Here is a 13,521-nt window from a genome sequence, read left to right as displayed (position 1 = left end):
CTAATTCAACACGGCTGGTTCACGGTCATGGAAGCGTCTTGTGTGGTCCTATTTTATTTAGAGTTTTGGCACCTGTCTCGGCCTCTACCTGTCCTGACTTCTCCGATCTTGTCTGATTTTGGTATCGGTTTTATATCAGCTTCACATAACGAGTCAGGGATCACTCTTTTTCCTCTGTTATGTACTGGATATTCTGTGCTCACAGCATATGTAAGACCGCTTGGGTTCTCTCTTGTTCTGAAGTCGCTTTGGGTAAATGGTATTTTTCCGGGGATTCATCCGTCTCCCCGGTTCAGACCGCAAGGCTGCAAACGTGTTCATACTGTTCCCTCACCTCTGCGTGATCCCCACTCCGTGTCCTGTGCCCACTCAGTCCCAACCTTATTCGTCCAGTGACTTCTCGCCCTGATCAGTCTTTCTAGACGTTTGTCTTTTTCATTAGCGTCTGTGCCTTGTCGTTCTGCTTCGTGCTGGTTGGGGTTTGCGGTGGGGCTTTCTGAGCCCCTTCTTCTCGCTGCCAAGGCCTGAAGCTCCAGCCTGGCACTTTCTAGAACTCCGAGCCGCAGCCTGTGTTTCCTGCACCTCGCACGCTAGGACCCCGTGTATTTTCATCAGTGCTCAGTGTGATGTATGATCACTATACGAGTTTTTCTTTGACCCAAGAGCTATTAAGAAGTGAATTGTAGAATTTTTTTAACCCATGAGCATTTTAAGTGTGCTTTTTTTTTTTTAATTCTACTGCATTTCGTTGAGAAAATTTCTTTTATGTGATGCTGGTTCTGTGAAATTTGTTAAGACTTGCTTTATGTAAGGCTTAGAGAATGCCAGCTCTGCAGGTGTCCCACGTGTGCTTGAGAAAGGGGCACGCCGTGTGAGCCGCGTGCGTGGACCCCTCTGTCGGCGTCCGTGAGTCGAGCTCGTTAACTTGCTAGCTCAGAGTGTCTGTGTCTTTGCCGTGTGTGCTCAGTCTGGCCAGTCACGGAATGAAGGAAATAAGGTGAAGTCTTACGCCGCGTCACTGGATTTGGAGATTCCTCCCTGCAGGTCTGTGAATGTTTGTCTTCTGTATTCTCTGGCTGTAGTTTTCAGGCTGCAGGTTAAGAATCGCCGTCTCCTCTTGGTAAAATGAAGCTGTCAGTGCTATGACGTGACTTCTCCACCCCACGTGGCGTCTGTCGTCAGTCGGTCTGTGCCAAATTTCTTTTGATTAATGTGTTCATGATATGTTTGTCTATTCTTCATTGTCTATTCTTCATTGTTTCTGTGCCTCTACGCTTCCGATATATCTGCGGTGAATAACGTGTGTCTGGGTGTAAATAATCTCCTGTAACGACTCCCGTCTTTCCACCGGCGAGTTTAATCCATTATTGATGTATTCGCACCGGTTTCTCACATCTTCCTTTTTGATTTGTATTTATCTTTATTTTTGAAAGCTTCTCTGGTTTTTAGTACTAGAGTTTTTAACTTTTTATTTTCTTAAAAACTGCAAATGTGCACAGCAGTGGCAGGGATAGAATGTGGGGTCACTATGTACCTTAGCCATGCTCCCCATCACCACCTCGCTGCCACTCGGGGATCCTCACTCCTTTGTCCCACAGCCGCGGTGGATGAGCACTGGCCACCATGCCACTAGCCATCAGCAGCACACAGACACCAATCAAGTCTCACTGTGTAATCACAGATCCCATTCAGGTGGCGCCGATTTTTCTAGCACATTCTTTAAGAGCCCAGGATCTGGTCCAGGACCTAGGCCAGGATCTGGTCCAGGATCCGGTTCAGGATCTGGTCCAGGATCTAGGCCAGAATCTGGTCCAGGATCTGGTCCAGGGTCTGGTCCAGGATCTAGGCCAGGATCTGGTCCAGGATCTGGTCCAGGGTCTAGGCCAGGATCTAGGCCAGGATCTGGTCCAGGATCTAGGCCAGGATCTGGTCCAGGATCTGGTTCAGGGTCTGGTCCAGGATCTAGGCCAGGGTCTGGTCTAGGATCTAGGCCAGGATCTGGTCCAGGATCTAGGCCAGGATCTGGTCCAGGATCTAGGCCAGGATCTGGTCCAGGGTCTAGGCCAGGATCTAGGCCAGGATCTGGTCCAGGATCTGGTTCAGGGTCTGGTCCAGGATCTAGGCCAGGGTCTGGTCCAGGATCTAGGCCAGGATCTGGTCCAGGATCTAGGCCAGGATCTGGTCCAGGGTCTAGGCCAGGATCTAGGCCAGGATCTGGTCCAGGATCTAGGCCAGGATCTGGTCCAGGATCTGGTCCAGGATCTGGTCCAGGACCTAGGCCAGGATCTGGTCCAGGATCTGGTTCAGGGTATAGTCCAGGGTCTGGTCCAGGATCTGATCCAGGATCTAGGCCAGGATCTAGGCCAGGATCTGGTCCAGGATCTGGTTCAGGGTATAGTCCAGGGTCTGGTCCAGGATCTGATCCAGGATCTAGGCCAGGATCTGGTCCAGGATCTGGTCCAGGATCTGGTTCAGGGTCTGGTCCAGGATCTAGGCCAGGGTCTGGTCCAGGATCTAGGCCAGGATCTGGTCCAGGGTCTAGGCCAGGATCTAGGCCAGGATCTGGTCCAGGATCTAGGCCAGGATCTGGTCCAGGATCTGGTCCAGGATCTGGTCCAGGATCTAGGCCAGGATCTGGTCCAGGATCTGGTTCAGGGTATAGTCCAGGGTCTGGTCCAGGATCTGATCCAGGATCTAGGCCAGGATCTAGGCCAGGATCTGGTCCAGGATCTGGTTCAGGGTATAGTCCAGGGTCTGGTCCAGGATCTGATTCAGGATCTAGGCCAGGATCTGGTCCAGGATCTGGTTCAGGGTATAGTCCAGGGTCTGGTCCAGGATCTGATCCAGGATCTAGGCCAGGATCTAGGCCAGGATCTGATCCAAGATCTGGTCTAGGATCTGGTCCAGGATCTGGGCCAGGATCTGGGCCAGGATCTATGCCAGGACCACCTGTTATGCTTCATTGCCGTGGCTCTAATCAAGTGAGTGTTTAAAAATTAGCTCATGCTTTTCTTTTTCTTTTTAAAAATTTTTTCATATACTTTATTTCAACCTTTCATTTGATTTTCTTGAGCTTTGCCAGGTGACCCCTCCCTCACGGAGTCTGAAGTTGGACTGACGCGGCCCCCACCTAAGGCTGGCGCCTTGTGGCGCGAGCTCTTCCTAAGCACGTGCCGCTGCCTCCCACTGTTTCCTGCCCGCACACGGGACGCGGTCACTCACGCAGCTGGGGCCGAGCGGGACTTACACAGACGTCGATGTGTTCCTGCCCAGTCCTCATTCCTTTATCTCAGGTCTTCCGGCCTCTTTTCCTTCTTCCCAGAGCCTCTCCTTGGTGCGGGCCCCTTGCTGGTACCCGGACGGTGTGTGTGTGTCTGTAGTGCTGTTTGCTCACGTGTTTCACGGAGAACGTCGCTCAGCAAAGACTCCTGGTTTGGGCGCGAACTTAATCCTGCACCTTCTGGACTCTACATTCTGTCTGTCCATCTGTCTTGATCGTTTAGGGATCTGTCTTTCTTCCTCTGGCCAGTTTAAGGTCTTGTTTCTGTATTCAGGGTTCTGCAGTTTTCCCATGATATGTCTGGGGATGGATTTTTTTTTAAATTATATTTGAGAGAGAGAGAGAGAGAGAGAGAGAGAGAGAGAGAGAGAGAGAGAGAGAGAATTCCAAGCAGGTTCCACACTAGGCATGGACCCTGATGCAGGGCTCAATCCCACAACCCCGGGATCATGACCTGAGTGGAAATTGAGAGGCAGACGCTCAACTGACTGAGCCACCCAGGCGCCTCTGGTACGGATTTTTTTTTAACTTCCGCCTTCTGTGCTTCTCAGGTCGGTGGACTCCCGTTTTCGTGACTTGTGACAGTGGTCGCTGTCACTCGTCACATGCCGCTTCTGCCCGTTGTCCCGGCGGCCTGTGTTAGACCCGCGTCGCCGCGTCCTGGTTTGCAGCCCTGGGCGTCTTGTGGCCTGGGTAACTTACCGGGGCGTATCCCCCGCTTTGCAGCTGGGTGGAGTCTGCCCAGGCCGCCGAAAATTACGGTTTTCGCTTCCAAAAGTTTCTTTTCTTCTTGGATATCTGCTCCTTCCTGATGGTCTCGTGCTGCCTTCTATGGCCACATCCTGAACTCCTCAGACCCCTGACCCCTGTGTCCCCACCAGTTTTATATCCTTTGCTTGTCTGGCCCGTTCTTGACGTGTGGCTTTCTGGCTTGTTGGATGACATCTAGCTACGAGCCTGTGACTGGGCTTCACCAGGAACCAGGAAACTCTCTTCCAGAGGGCATTCCGTTGCGCTCTCCCAGCCACCAGGGTCCTCGCTGGGCTGTGAGCTGGCCTTGGGGTCTGGCGTCCCTGCAGGAGGTGGGGCTCACCGTCGAGGCGGCCGTCGCCCCCGGTCCTCCCTGCCGGCTGAGGCTCGGCCCGCTCAGACATCACTCTCTGAAGCAGGGGCGTCCCTGGGGACCAGGCCCACCTCGAATGGGACTAGCGTGTCCCGGAGAGTGCCCCTTGCAGGGTTCCGCCCAGGCGGCAGCACCGTGAGCCTCGCCACTGAGCGGAGCCGGCCAATTGGCCTGCACTGGGCAGGCTCCCTCCAGCCAGGAATCGGGTGGGGTGGGAGCAGCTGTGGCAGCCTGCGGGCACACCCCCTGGGAGGGGGGCAGCGGGTGACCTGTGCTCAGGAAGGTTGGTGTCCACACCACACCTCCCCAACACGTGCTAGCGGTTCAAGCTGGATCTGGGGTTTTTTTCCTGACCCCAAAGGAAACACTCTCTAATGGTGCAATTCTAAGTACCAGGAGCCGGCTTGGGGGTGGGGGTGGGGGGCTGAGCTTCCTGCCAGCCACCGCCTTACGTGACAGACCCGGGGGGGGGGTCCCAGTGCTGGCATTGCAGGGGACCCCTTTCCGGTCTCCTCTCCTCTTCTGCCCTGTGGGCCTCTCGTCTGGGGCGGGGCTGGTGGCCACAGCCTCAGCGACAGGCAGACGCTTGTCGTTTCTGGGCAGCTGTTCCGTCCCAGGCTCCGCGCTCAGCGCTCACCGGGGTGACCTTTCTCGGTGCCCCCGCAGCCCTGGAAGGGGGGTGCTCGGCCCGTGTCAGAGAAGGACACCGAGGCGCAGACAGGTTCACGGTTTGTAAGAGCTAGTGAGTGGTAAGGTCAGGGTGTAGGTCGGGGCGTCTGCCCCAGCGCCCGTGTCTTCACCAGCAGACCTGTCCCTGCACAGGAGAGTGGAATCCCAGGGGGTCACCCTGGAGGAGGCGCAGGCTCACTGCCCACGCCACAAAGCTTCCCCAGGCATCTCTCCCTCTGCTCACATCTTTGGGGTCTCCTGCGGGCGGGGGTCCCCAGGGCCAGGCTGCCAGGTCCCCGAGAAAGCACGTGGCACAGGGGCAGGACTGGGACTGGCCAGCAGGCTCCTCGGGGTTCCTCATCCCCACCAGCACACTCCTGCCTCGGGGCCTTTGCTCTGGCTGTTCCCTCTGCCCAGATGCACTTCTCCACCGCCCTGCTCGACTCAAATATCCCCCCAGTGAGCTCCACCCTGAGGCCTGTTAATCCGCCCCCTGCCCATGCCTCGCCTCTGCCCTCGCTGCACACCATCTTCTTTCCATCACGGCTTCTGCCTGCTCACCTACCGTCTGATTTAAAGACACGTTGTGTTTATCGTCCACATGTGACACCCCCCCCCCACCATCGGCTCCCCAGCGCCTGCAGGCACACCTGTCCTCAGATGCTCCACGCTGGCGGACCCGGCGTGGATCTAGCTCGTGAGAGCGCTCGGTAGGGACTGTTTACTGCTGTCATCCTGAAGGTGGCCACGCAGGGCCTGGGACAGAGCAGGGGCCCCGCGCGGCAGCGGCAGTCAGTGCTGCCCCTGAAGCGGCACGCACGGGTCAGCGCCCTGGCGACAGGGGCAGGGCCCTCCACACAGGCTCGCGCCCTTCCCCGCCTGCTTGGCAGACTGGGTTTGGGAGGGTGCAGGGTGGGGACCTGCGAGTCAGGACCACCTTCGGCGTCGTGGGGAGACAGAAGCAGATGGCTGAGGTGGGGGCTGGCGCCGACCCAGGGCTCAGGCTCCTCCTAGGAAGGGGCCGCAGTGGGCCACACTTACGCAGAAGAAGGTCGGCCCTGGTAGGGGGATGTGGCCCCGGTGCGGCCTCTGACTGCTAGCAGGACCTTGACCTCGGAGCTCCGGCCGATCCACCCTCTCCCCTTCCACCTGCCCTCGCCCCCAGGACCTCCTCCGGGAGCCTCCCCCTGACCTGCGCCTCTCCTCCTGTCCCCAGGCCCGGCTGGCACCTGTGCGTGGGGTGGGGGGTACCCGGGGGGTGGAGGCGGCTGTGGGTGCTGCAGGCAGGGGACAGGGGCTGATGTCCCACTGAGGGTCCTGCTGGAGAATGGGGTTCTGGGGAGCGGCTGGCAGCTGGCACCCTGGCGGCACGGCGGGCTGAGCTGCAGGTGGGACCCTCCCTCTGTCCTCTGTGTCTCTGCGTGTTTGTCCGGGACGCCCCCCAGCTGGACGAGCTCAGCTAGCGGAGGACAAAGGAGGTGGGAGGCGGGGGAGCGAAGCTGGGGACTGGTGCTGATGGGGGGCAGGGTCTGGGGGAGCTGAGTACCTCCTGCGCGGCCTGGGAGGGGCGGGGGTCCTGGGGCCCAAAAGAGACAGAGGGGCGTCCTTCTCCCAGAGAAGAGGCAGGCGGGGGGCAGGGGCTCGTCGGTGAAGCCGCCCTGCTTCCTCCGCTGGGTGGGGCTGGCCGCCGCCCTCGGTAGGAACACGCAGACCCAGGCGGATGGCGCGGGCCAGGAGGGAAGGACAAGCAGACAGCTGTCTCCGACCGACCTGCCAGCGGCCCCGACCGACACTCGCCTGAGTGACACGCGGGGACCCGCGTGCGGTGTCATCACAGGCACCTGCCGGGCGAGCAGTGTCCACTCAACCAAGATGCGCATTTCCTCCAGCTGTCGCTCGGGGCCCAGCGGGGTCCCCAGCCTGCTGGGGCAGCAGCGTCACGGCAACATATCCTAGAGTTTGGGGACATTTCCTTAACAGGAACGAGAGCGTGTGCGTTTACAGCACGAAGTGAAGTCACCAGGGACCACGGGCATCCCCGCCGTGGGTTCCACGAGACCGCTCGTTACCATGTTTTGTAGACCGGAAACCGAGGCTCAGGGGCCCAGGTGCCGGCCAGCGCCCAGGGGCGGAGCTGGGAGACCTGCTCGTTCCGTGAGAGCCGCCTTCACGCCAGGCCCCTTCTGGGGACGAGCGGGCGTAACGCCGTGGATTCCTCATGTGGTGACGCTTAGCAATGCAGCTCCCCCAGATACGAGCCCCTCTGTGAGCCAGCCCCGGTCCTGGGCCCGTAGGGCGGACACGCTAGTCGGGAGAGCCGGACACAATCGGGAGTGCGGGAGGTACCCAGCACCGCACGCGGGGAACCGAGCGGAGGGCGAGGAGGCCGGGGTGGGCACGGCCGGTGTGCATGAAGAGGGCCGGGCCCTCTTAGGCTGGCCGGCGAGGGTTTTGCTGACAAACGAGCAAAGAGCGGCAGGAGGTGAGGCTGGGCTATGCCCAGATGGCGTGAACAGTGCGTGCAAACGTCCTGAGGCCCGAGGCCTCAGTCGTGCTCTCCGTTGTTCAGACCACACCAGCCTCAGCCCCTCATTCCAGGGGCGCCCAGGTACTCTCTGCCTCAGGGCCTTGGCACGCACAGACCTGCTGCCTGGACCATTCTCACAAATCTGCTGACTCCCTCCCTCCCTGCCTTCAGGTCTAGATGGAAAAGTCAGCTTCGTAGCGATGCCTTCGCCGATCGGCCCCGAGCCCTGCTTCTTCTCCTACTCTTCATTGCCCCCCCTGCGCCCTGTGGGTTTTCCCGAGAGCCTGCTTCTCACCTGGCTCCTCCTGGGAAGCCGCCTCCACGCCGAGGCATCGTCGTTCCCTGCTGCCGCTCCAACGCTGGGACGGCGCTTGGCACACGGGGGGTGGGGGGGGCCCATGCGTGTTTGTTACTAATTCTGGGAAAGGAGAGAGGAGCTCGGGGCAATCAGCTGGGGGTGGGGGTGGATGTCGGTAGGGGCCTTCACTTGTTCACTCGGCTGTCAGGGAGCTCCGGCAAGAAGGGGTCTGGGGATGCGGCTGGTGGGGAGCAGCTCAGGACTGAGTCACAGAGATGGGACGGGGGCCGGGACCTCGGTGGGACGTCCGTGCCTGACACCTGCAAACTGGCCCCTGGCTCGTGGGGGCTGGTCCTGTCCGTGACCTCCTGGGGTCACGAGTCCCAGCCTAGACGCTCTGGCCCACTGTCCCACATCCCCCAGCCCGGGGAAGCTGGGAGGAGCCGCAGTGGGTCTTAAAAGGCTTCCCCATTCAGACTTGTGTCTTCATCACAGAAGCTCCTTGAAGCCAAAACACAAAAGCAAAAATCAAACAAAATAGAAGCTCCCCCCGGAGAAGAGCAGTGCCGGGAAGTGACAGTGGTGACGTGTCTGCAGTGACCCGACTGTCCTGCGTGTGCACGTGTGTCTATGACGCGGACGGCTGCCCACGGGCACCGTCTCACGCTCATTCCCACTCGCGCGTCTCGGGGCCTCTCTCCCGGCAGCACACGCGGCGGACCCCCCTCTGACGCCGCAGGAGGCTGGCCGAGTGGCCGGATGCACTTGCCCAGTATGTGGCCGGTGACCTTCGGAAGCTAGAGCGGCCTTGGGATGAGCTGTCCCCCAAGTACTCCCCAAGTGGCATTGCTGGGCCTGGGGACTTTGTTCGGAGGCTTCTACCTAATACTGTGTCCCCTTGAGCCCTGAGGAGGTCCCACCAGGGGACCCTCCCCTGAGCGCCCGGAGACATCTGGTCCCCGACGGAGGGAGTCGTTGGTCAGGGTTGACTCCATCTGGCGTGAAAGCACAGGCTGGGTTCCTTTCACCGACAAGACGTTCTGTTGGAGGGACTGGCCCTGGTAGGCGCCTGCTTTGGGTCTGGCATATGGCAAGTGCTCTGCCAACCCCCGGGGCCCCCTCAGAGGGATGCTGGCCTCACCCCTGCACACACGCGTGAAGGGTGGTTACCAAGCCTGCTTTCTACAGCCAGTGAGTGAAGACCGCAGTGCACGGACCCTGGCTCCCACCAGTGACACTGCCCAGGGTGGGAGTCCTGAGCCTGGCATGATTGAGCCCTGCCCACCAGAAGTCATGGGCTCAGAGGGGAGGGGAAGACAAGCCCACCATCCTGATCACAGAGGGCAGCGACGTGGGGTGGGCAGGTGGGCATCCCCTGAGGCATCAAGACATACTTTCAGGTTGGAACCTGAGCCACATGGGAAAGGGGGTTAGGATGGTTCAAACAGTAGGAGCAGCAGTGCAAAGGTCCTGGGGCTGGGGCCATATTTAGGGAGGAGGAAGCAGTCTGGTGAGGCCTTGCATCAAGCTGAGAGAGGCAGGGGGTTTTTCATGGGGGTGGGTGGAGTTGGGGTTGGGGGGCCAGGCTGGTGTTCAGCCCAGGAGAGAAGAATGAGGCCTGGCTGCCCCAGCCCCAGCCCCTCCACGTCCCAGGCCCCTGGATGAGCCAGCTCCTTCCCCGGACCTCAGAACCTCCAGCCCCACCTCGGCCTCAGACACTAACCTGCACCGGCCCCCTCCTGCCCTACACCTTGTCGGTCCCCTGGGGCAGGTCCCAGCACAGCGGGGCCAGCACTCACCTGGCACAGTGTGGCCTCCACCAAAGCCCCCGGGTCTCTGGCCAGTGCCATCCTGGGGTGAGTGCCCTTGCGCCCTGTCCCGGGGAAGGTGCCCCGTGCCCTGTTCTGGAGCAGGTGCCCCAGTGCTGTCCTGGGACAGGTGCCCCTTGAGCACTGTCCTCAGGACACAGAATCCGTAAATCAAGTCATGATTCTGTAATTTTCCCCCAGCAGAATGTGCCCATTTCAATAATTACAGCATTTGTGATCCACTTAGAAAACATGATATTTTTAACGTGAACACTTAAGAAACAATCCGTTCCACACCCATCTATCCAAATGGCTCCGATTTTGAATAATTCTTTTGAAATGGAGTCTAAATATATACAAATAGATGTTTCTGAAATGTCATGTATTCTGAATACATTTGCATGGGAAGCGGCTTCTGAGGAGTGGGGTGGGGGCTGGGCAGCTTTGGGGGGGGGGGGAAGGAGGGTACCGGTGGGTCAGAGGGCAGGGGCGGAGGGGCTGAGCTCCCGGCCGAGAGAGGGCACAGAGCTGTGTGGGCTGGGGGCATGGGGTCTGGCCCAGGAGTCCAGCCCCCTCACTGGGAGGCCCGGGGCCAGTCACTGCCCTTCCCTGGGCTGCGTCCTCACTCGAAGCCTTGGGTGTCAGCAAGGGTCCCTGGAGGCGAGGGCGGGGGCTGCCCTTGGTCCCACCGAGTCCCAAGCCCAGCACCTGATGCCCCGATGCCCTCGCCCCAGTCAGCCTCTATCCTGCTTTCCCTTCTCTTGGCTCCCTTCTCCCCAGTGAGCCCATGGCTGCTGGAGACGGGTTTCCAGGACCCCCACTTGGCCCTTCTGGACCGCTGTGACACAGGACAGCAGGACCCAGAGGCTGAGGGCAGCGTCAGGTCAGGCATAGAGGCCTCCAGCTGCCCTGGACCCCTGAAGAGGCTCTGGCTTTAGTGAGCACCCACCGGACGCAGGCCCTGCTGGCCTGGGTCACTGGCCGCCTGTGCAGGGGCCCGCCCTAGAATTCGAGGCCGAGGTGTGCAGAGATGCGCCATCCGGGTCCAGGCGGGCGTCCACCTTCAGAGAAGCCATGAGGGATGGTATCGCCCCTCCTGTCACACGAGGAAGCAGCCTCAGAGAGGGAGTCTTGGAGGGAAGGGCGGGCCGCCCTGGAGCCCCATCCAGGCCCTTTCCGGGCGGGGAGAGCCAGGTGGAGGCCGGAGGGGAGCAGGTTGGGGGGCCCGGCCTGCCCGCTGGAGGCCTGACACCCCACTTCGTGGCAGCTCCGTGGGCAAGTGTCCTCAGTTCCTCAGGGAGTGTCTGGGCGGCCATGCTTGTCACTAGGTCACCGGCGGACCCCCAGACCCCACCCCTGGTGCTGGTCGGGCAGCTGGGGAGTGGGCAGAGCAGCCTTCCCGTGCTGCCCCGGGGTCCTCTCACCCCACAGTCCCGCCGGGCTGCTCCCTGGCCCGGCTCTGGGAGGCCGGCCCCGCCCCTCGCGCAGCCTGCAGGTGCGGGGGGGCAGGGCCTGGAGAGCTTGGGGGACTTGCCCCTCCCCCCAGGCCTTTCCCCCCAGCCTGTCCCGGGGGCGTGTTCTCTGCTCTCCGAGGATCGCGTCAGTGTGCGGAGTTTCCTTCTGTTCCTGCACAGACTCACAGACTCTGGTTCTTTGAATTTCTTTTTTTGTTCGCTTTGTTTTCCGTCCCTTGTGATGACCGTGCTCCCCGCTGTGTGGGGTCCTTACGCGGTGCTGTATCTAAAGCTGGGCACCGAAATGCTGCTTAGAAGGGTGCGCGCGCGTGTTGGGGCTTCACCTAGTGTGAGCTGGCCGTGACCTTTATTGGGGCGCACAGAGGCCAGGGGTGCGTGGGCTATTCCCAGAGCCTGGCCCGTGGGCCTTTGGAGAAAGCTCTCCCAGGTTCCGGCTGGTCAGCGGCTACTGTGACCACAGCTTTGGCTCCCTCCACTGGGCCTGGAGTCCCAGAGAATTGCAGGGGTGGGGAGGAGGGAGCCTGGGAGTCTCTCCGCTCACCCTCCCCTGCTTCTGAGGCTGGCTCAGGCCTTGCTTCTCACCTGAGTGCGCACCTCTGCAGGCCCCGAAGCCCCTCTCCCCTCAGCCGGGCCCGCCCGCCCCCTCCAGCGCTGCCGCCTCAGTCCCTGTGCTGGGGGTACACCCTGTTCCCTCATTTTAGCGGAAGGGGGAGCAGGCGGAGGGTGGCGGCACCCGCGTGTGTGCCCCTGGACTGATGACCCAGCGTCCGTCCTCTCTCAGCGTGGACACGGAGCCTGTGGAGGCCTGAGGGCGGCGGCAGGGCCCCACGTGGGCACAGCCGGTCCCCTCCCCTTGGTCCTCTGGCTTCCGCTAAGCCCTGCCCAGGTCGGGGCAGCAGTCGGCCAAACACGCTCCCACCTGCAGTGTCCTAGTGGGAGGAAAGGGGCCGAGCTGGCGCAGAAGCAGCAGGTTTTGTGTGGGAGGAAGCACGGGCTGGGGGAGGGCATCCTGGAGGTGGCGGTGCCGGCCTGGGTTTTGCGGATGGAGCAGGAGTTCTCTGAGTGACGCCCGGTAGGCAGAGGAGGAGCCGCGGAGCAAGGCCCTCCGGAACTAACTTAGACTCCACCCTCTCCCTGTCTCCACCCACCCCTGTAACTTAGACTCCACCCCTCCGCCCCTCGGAGGCCCGAGCAGGCCTGGTAGGGGCCGCATTCCCCCAGCTGTTACTGCGCAGGAGGTTTTGACCGCACAGCTGACACTAATTGGGCCCCCATCAAGAGCGTAATTCATAATTTGGGTTAATTGGCCCCCCACTGTCAGCCCCATCAGCTCCTTCAATGCAGGGCTGTCATTTGAGAGTGATTAGTCACAGCGGCTCCTTGGAGTGTGAGGGAGCCAAGCGGAGGCAGGACCCAGACCCCACTTGGGCATGAAGGCAGGGCTGTGGTCCCTGTCCCCTGTGGCGTCTTCTCCCTGCCCTTTCCTTCCTGTCTGGTCCCCGGACAGCTTTGTCCCAAAACCACACTGAGGGGCTGGGAGGGCGTTTCCCAGCTTCGGTGTTTGCATCTCTGAAACGGGCTGTCCTGAGCGTCGTGGCCGGTGTGTGGTGCCCAGCGCCACCCCTAGGAGGACGGAGACGGGCAGCCATCAGGACAGGGGGACTCTGTGTCTTGGAAGTCTGGTCACTGGGGGCCTCGTGACAGCCCCTTGGGTATGGGACATGGGTAGAGGGCTGGGGGACTCCACCCTTGCTCCCAGAGAGTGACCTGTGGCCCCTTGCTGCGGGGGCTCCCCACCTCTGGGCAGTGAGGGCTTTGGGGAGACCTGGGCAGAGGAGGAAGGGACAGCTCTTCTCTGGCAAGGGTGCCCATGGCTGGGCTGGGTGAGGCTGAGAATTGGTTCCGCCCCTGAGCTCTCCATCAGGAGGCCACTCTCCAGGGTCAGCAAGGAAATGGCTCCGGGTCTGTTCAGTTAATCACCACAGATGGGGCAGCTGAAAGGCCAGCGTTCACTGTTCCATAGTCTGGAGACCAGAAGTTCAAGGTCAAGGTGTCAGCAAGATCGGCTCTTTCTAAATTAATTTTTTTAAAGATTTTTTTAGGTTTACTTATTTATTTTGAGAGAGAGAGAGAGCATGTGCAAGTGAGTGGGAGGGGCAGAGAGAGAGAGAGGGAGAGAGAGACTCCCAAGTAGGTTCCATCCTATCAGCACAGAGCCCAACTTGGGACTCGATCCCACAAACCATGAGATCATGAGCTGAGATTGAGAGTCGGACACTCAACCCACTGAGCCAGCCAGGCACCCCTAAGATTTAATTTTTGAGTGATGGCTATACCCAAC

General features: G+C 60.3%; 1 protein-coding gene across 4 annotated transcripts in view; it reads left to right on the top strand.

The window, feature by feature from the left end:
* TSNARE1 (t-SNARE domain containing 1) overlaps nt 1-13,521 on the top strand; it is a 153,150-nt gene that overhangs the window by 122,383 nt on the left and 17,246 nt on the right. The window lies entirely within an intron of this gene.

This window comes from Felis catus, chromosome F2, assembly GCF_018350175.1.
Source record: "Felis catus isolate Fca126 chromosome F2, F.catus_Fca126_mat1.0, whole genome shotgun sequence".
Lineage (NCBI taxonomy): Eukaryota > Metazoa > Chordata > Mammalia > Carnivora > Felidae > Felis > Felis catus.
Note: the sequence above shows the minus strand (reverse complement) of the source record. Positions and strands in the feature narration are given on the sequence as shown.